Here is a 6,517-nt window from a genome sequence, read left to right as displayed (position 1 = left end):
AAGCACCCAGAGACTTTAGAGAAGTCTAAATTGAATCTCTTTGTAATCTAGGCCATTCTCAATCTAAAATTGAGAAAACTGGTTATCATCCTTGGCAGTCCCTCAATTCAAGGATCATCTCTACCACGGCTCATTGAAGGGTCTTGAGGTGACCTAAGAGTCTAATCCTTGAGCCACAGACCCATCTGCAGAAGTTGCAGGTCTTTTCACATGGAAGAGTAGAATTTCTCTCTTTTTCCTTCCTCTGTTCTGTCTTCTCTACTTTGAGGGCAAGACACTTTACCTCAGAACAGGCTGTCACTTGGTTGAGATTATGGTACCATTGGAGTTGGCTGGCAGCCAGCTCTTCCCAGCTCTTGAGGAGTAGCTAAGAATAGCGTTACTGAGAGTTACTAAGCCAGGAGAAGAGCACTTGTTTTGGGAGTCAAGAGCTGGGCATCCACACACAATTTCCAGTCCAACAAAGTTGGTGTTTGAGAATCACCAGCTCAAAGCTGGTAACACTGGCTTCAGCAAGGATGTTGGCATTGTGTGGTGATCTTCCCATTTAATGTGGGCAATTTTCTGCAGGCATTGTTGGTGATATCTGTTCAGGCTCTTGAGATGATGATAGTAGATGACCCTTGTTTCACATCCGTAGAGGAGAGTGGGAATGATGTGGACCTGGATCTTAGTGTCTTTCCAGAGATTATGATGAATAAAGACATGCAGAAGCAATTTCCCAAAGAAAGAACTTGTGCACTAGATTCTGTGCTGGATCTCCTCAACAATGTGCACTCTCTGAGAGAGGTGGCCTACCAAAGTAGGGGAACTGCTTAACTATCTGAAGAGTGGTAATTTGGGAAGGGAGGATAACATTCATAGCCTGGAGCAGGCTGACAGAGCACTTTAGTCTTCTCAATGCTGAGAGAGAGGCCCAAAGTTCAGTAGGCTTCTCCAGAAAGATCCAGCAAGGTCTAGAGGTGTTTCTCAGCATGTGCAAGGATGGCACAATCATTGGCTTACTGAAGGTCAAGGATGCTTGTTTGAGTACTTTAGTCTTTGACTTAAAATGTCCTAGATTGAAGAGCCCTCCATCTGTTCAGTATTCTATGTCAATTCCAGAAGGAAGGTGGTCCATAATGGGAACAAAGATTACTGTCAAAGAAATGAATATCCTTACTTGACACCAATTTGAATAACAGATCTTTCTCTAATCCACTACATAGGATGGTTGTAGTTATCTGGTCATGAAAAAGCTTCAGGAACTTGATGTACTTTTCAGGACAGCCAAATCTGGCCAGTACTTTCCACAAGGTTTCACAATTGATGGAATAGAAGGCCTTAGTGATGTCAGTGAAGGCCATATACAGGTCCTGATGCTGTTCCCAACCCTTTTCTTGTATCTGGCAGGCAACAAATATTATGTCAATTGCCCCACAGGGTGGTCTGAAACTAAAAATGAAAAAACTAGTTATGAGTCTGAATCTAAAGAGGATCATTTTCTTCTTTAGTCTATTACTATACGAATCCCTGGGGATTGTTGTATAGGAGAAAAGTACGTCCCAAGAAATTACTACACATAGTAGTGACGAGGAACTAAACTGGAGAACTAAAATCTACTTTTAAACGTTGATATTGGTGTTTTCAGCTGTGCCCTGCCATTATGTTATCTGTTAACACTTAGGGGATCAAAGACCAAAACTGGTAAATGTCTAATGTGTAGTCCTTCAGAGATATCATTATTCTCATTGGAGAAGCAGGAGCCTGTGCATATCTAAGGGTCATTATTGAAAATAAGCTCTGGGAAATGCTTGTTTTGTGTACATGACATTTTTTCCACACTGTTATGCCTGCATTCAAAAACTACATTAAAAATTCAAATCTGGAAGACAAGCACAGAATTAACAGATTTCAAGTGCATAAGGGTGTGTTTTCCTTCCAAGCTAATACTACAGATTATTTAAAAAAGCAGTTTCCCTGATTTCCTTTTGCCATTTCCTAGATACAGATTACTCTGATCCTTGTTTGATTACAAAATTCAGCAGCTCTCTTATGGTATCACACTCTTCATTTGAAACAAAGTTGATACAACAATCATGCTGTCAAGTTAACAAAGTTGGCTATAGCCAGTCAACTGGCAATTTAATATTGCAGTTTTACAAAGAACTACTTTATATTCAGGCTTTCCCTCCTCACATAGTAATCTAACCCAGTACTAAACAGTAAGAAATTTGGAACTGTAAGGATATCACTGGAGATTAAACAAATTCTATCTAGTTCCAACAGCACCGCATGCAGGTCTCCATGGGAACTGTGTCCCAACCACTTTTCAATTACTTTTTTACCAGCTGCAGAACTGAGTGCATTGTTATAGTTGTGGTTATAGAGCCATCTTGTGGTGCATCTTACTAATATCCTTGGCAACTAAAAAATTATAGTCTTATCAATGGTCTCTCTCTTCGTCTCCGGTGAGTTTCACTTCTTCACAAAGCCCCTGTTGAAATGGAAATAGCCTAGTTTTAAACTGTACTTCTGAATCAGAGGTTATATTTGTTTGGGGGGAAAAGAGGACACATTCTTCTTTTAATTCCATTTATATATTGCAGTGAAAGGGATTGGAGGTAAATGAACTAGCTATGGTTTGCAGCTCAGCAGGTTCACCTGTCCCTTGACAACTGATCTATTGGTCAAGACCGAAGCCAGATGGTCTAGCTTTTTCAGTGTGATGAGTATTGTGTTTCTAGCCACCATAGGACTTTTTAAAAATTCTGGTAACCCTTTAAATTCAAGTAATACCTGATGTCACTGATGCTTTATGAAAAATTGATCTTTAAAAAATAACACCAGAGCACATCTTGGAATTCCAGTGCATTAGAGAAATTATATGAGTTTTACGATAGCTGGGATTTTTAACACAATGTTTAAATTCTTTACTACTGAATCGTGTAATAAATTGGAGAGGGAAGGACCAACTTTAGCTGGAGTCAGCAGAACAATTCAGGAAGTGGTTTGATGTTTTGGGGTCATATTTCCTTTCCCAAAAGCATGAATCTCTGCTACTCTCAACTACATTAATAACACAGTGTGTAAAATTTTTACAGGACTAGTTTCTACAAGAAAAATGACTTACAAAAACTAAGATGAAGCTGTATCTTAATGGGTTTTTCCCTAAAGGTTGAAATAATCCTGTAATAATTTTGCTTGCATATTACTCTTCTCCTATCCCCTAATAAGCTATAATTATCTATTGTCCTCTTATTGAAAAGAAAAAGAATACCATGTAGCTAAAGTTCATAACTGGTCCATTCCTTGCTATCAGTTGAGTCAGAGAATATAAAAATGTAATTATAGAGGATCCTTAGAATAGTATACAATAGTTAACATCTTTTCTTAGAAATTCAGTTTCATATTCAAAAGCCATTGATTTTTCAGCATAGTGTGAAGCAGTTGGTTCTGCTGGCCTCATCAGATAAATCTCAGCTTGTCCACCTTATCTGAGATTTGTTCTAGATTGCAACAGGCTTTTCATAAAAATAAGGGTGGTGAGATGCAGACTTGCAAGCTGAAACTAACTTGTATATTAACTGGAAATGATTTAGGTGGATAAAATATGAAGGAGAAAAAGAAGCCACTGTAGGAAGAGGAAGAAAACTGTGGGGTTAAGTAGAAAAGGCTCCAGGACACTAAATATGGTAGACTCAATTAACTGATTTGCCAAATATCAGACACTGGCATATTTATCTATCAAAATATCACTAAAGATTTTTAGCTTAGATTTCCCCCAGATAGTAAAGAGTTAATCCTGAATGGAGCCATGGAGATAGGTGAACACTGCTGCATCTCTCCTGGCTGGCTTGAGCCACTGCTAACCAGACACATTCTTCTAACTTCTAAAGCAGTGATTCCTAACCAGCTGCCAAGAGGCACACATGAACTCCTGCGCTGAACCAGCCTGACTCTTCGCTGTCCAGTCACCCTGCAAGGAGACCCTCCACCCTTTCCCTGTTATATAAAGTTACCCCTTCCTTTTTATTTTCCTCCCCACCCCCCCTCTTTAAGCAATATGCCAAAAATAAGCTGTTTTGACCAAGCTGAAGAATTTGTGGTTATATTGTGCATCTCACAATATATGATGTTCTGTACAAAGGGCCTTGTTCTTAAAAGAAATTTCATTTTGATTTAAAAAATATTTATTCATAGACCTCACACTGAAACTGCTAAATGTCTCCCAGACACCATCAGAGTGACATGAAATCTAACCCTTAGGCTAAGGCCAGGCAGAAACTGGTATAAGTGATCAGAAACCAGTTCAAATCTGCAACACAACAGCAGTTCAGTACACATAAACACTTTCAAAATGGCCAAAACTGGTTTAATGTAAACCTGGCTGAATGTAGTATCAGACTTAACTGATTTAGGATAAATTTGTTTATTGAATTTCAATCCCAGATCTCCTCCATATTCAAGTTAACTCTCAAGCCCAGCATCCCAGGATGCTTTGCATCTCCCCCACAAACTCCTCCTCACAGTGTGGGCAGGCTGGCTTTGGCCCAGGCTGTCTGTTCCAGACCAGCAGGGAGGCATGCTCTAGCACAGGAGTGGGTAAAATGCAGCCCGGAGCCTGGATGCAGCCCACCAAGCCATTTTATCTGGCCCACAGGGCCCCTAAAAAATTTAGAAAATTAATATTAATCTGCCCTGGGCTGCCTGTCATGTGGCCCTTGATAGCTTGCTGAAACTCAATAAGAGGCTCTCTGCCCAAAATAATTGCCTGCCCCTGCTCTAGCACCACTACCCCTCCCCACCTTCTGACCTGGGCTACTGCAGGCAATGTGGCTGCATTTCTGGAATCAAAAGTGAATGTTTGTTCACTTGCTTATCATTTCAAACTATGCAGCTTAGAATAACCTGCAAAGATTTAATCGATTCAGCCTTGGGCTTTTTGACTATCTGTACTTAGCCTAACAGTATAAGCATAGAAAAAGCTTTATCTGTTTAGTAAGACTTTCTCTTGACACCAATCTCTCAATCTCTGGTTTGATAAGAAGAATGGATCCAACTCCACAGACAGTAAATAGTGCATGGACAGAATAAAGCAACTCTGTCCAGGACTGCACAAATATATCTCAAATTCCCCCTCTTCCTCCTCCCTCCCCCCCTCCCCCACTCTCCCTATCTCAGATTTTTCTTGAGCCTTGTCTTTCTGTGAGCCCAAAGGGGAAGCAGGGAGGGTGTGTCAGGGATCAAAGCACACAACCTGAGGCATGGCCTGTATAGGGTGCTGCAGCTGGTGTAACTTAGAGCAGCTATTACACTGGAAGCAATTTCAGTCCTTGACAGGCCTAGATCAGGTCTAATATCCTGCACCCAGGTTGTCTGAGCATATGATACAGTCCTGTGATCTAACTTTTGATTCTGGCTGAGAGAAGCCCTGTTGTTTGGCTCAGAAGTGAACAGACCATTCTTTACATTTCTTAGTGTCCTTTTTGATAAAGCTTGCACAACAACTACCTCAGCTTTTCCTGGCTATATGGGTCCTTCCCTGACCAGTGTGCCTCAGGTCTACCGCACATTAGCATCACCTAAAAGACATACAGCAGTGCTACTGCACAATAGCATTGATTGTGGCACATTAAGTTTAGTACCTATTATTTCACGTACTCAACTTAATGCACTATAATTATAGCACATTAATGCATATGTAGACATGCCCACTGAATTCTATAACATAGCCCACATTTTTTAACATCAAGGCAAAGTACTAAAAACTACATCTCCACATACTACATTATGTTTTACTCCAGTAGAAACCAATCAAATAAGGAATGAACATTACAGGCTAAAACAGGGGTGGGCAAAATATGGCCCACAGGCTGGATTCAGCCTGCCAGGCCATTCTATCCAGCCCATGAAGACCCAAAAAATTTAGAAAATTAATATTTATCTGCCCCTAGTTCCTGTCAAAATTGGAGCCAGGGACAATAAAACCCAGGGGAAGCAACAGCAGGGCCCACCTGGCCCCACCCACCCTAGCTGTGGGGACCCTGGGGCCGTTTGTGGCTATGCCAGTGCGGGAGATTCAGGTAAGACAGGAGGCGAGGAGAGGCAGGGAAGGACTGTGGGGATTGCCCCAGTCCTCAGGGCCAGGCCAGCTTCTGCTGAGCTCCACAGTCCAGCCATGCAGCTCGGAGCTGGCAGGAAGGCTGTGATGTGGCTGCTCCACCACTGCCTCTGTGCTGCCCAGCATGGCAGCAGTGGAGCAGCTGCTGGGCAGCGCAGAGGCGGCGGTGATGCAGCTGCACCACAGCCTAGCAAACACTGCCTGGTGGTGGCGAGTGGGGGCACCACCTTGTTAGAAATGGAATATTGTTTGAAATGGAGTATTGTTAGAAATGCACAGCTTGCATCTTGCACCCGATAAGAAAGAAACACTGCCAAGGACTTTTTTCCTTTCCCAGCCTTGCCACAGCTTTTCTTATGCTAAATCGCAGACTCTCCCCCAGCTTCTCGCTAGCCTTTCTCATACAGATTACAG

This window comes from Crocodylus porosus, unplaced genomic scaffold (genome assembly GCF_001723895.1).
Source record: "Crocodylus porosus isolate Cpor-Errol unplaced genomic scaffold, CroPor_comp1, whole genome shotgun sequence".
In the NCBI taxonomy this organism is placed as follows: domain Eukaryota; kingdom Metazoa; phylum Chordata; order Crocodylia; family Crocodylidae; genus Crocodylus; species Crocodylus porosus.
The sequence above is the reverse complement of the archived record's forward strand: the minus strand, read 5'-3'. Positions refer to the sequence as shown.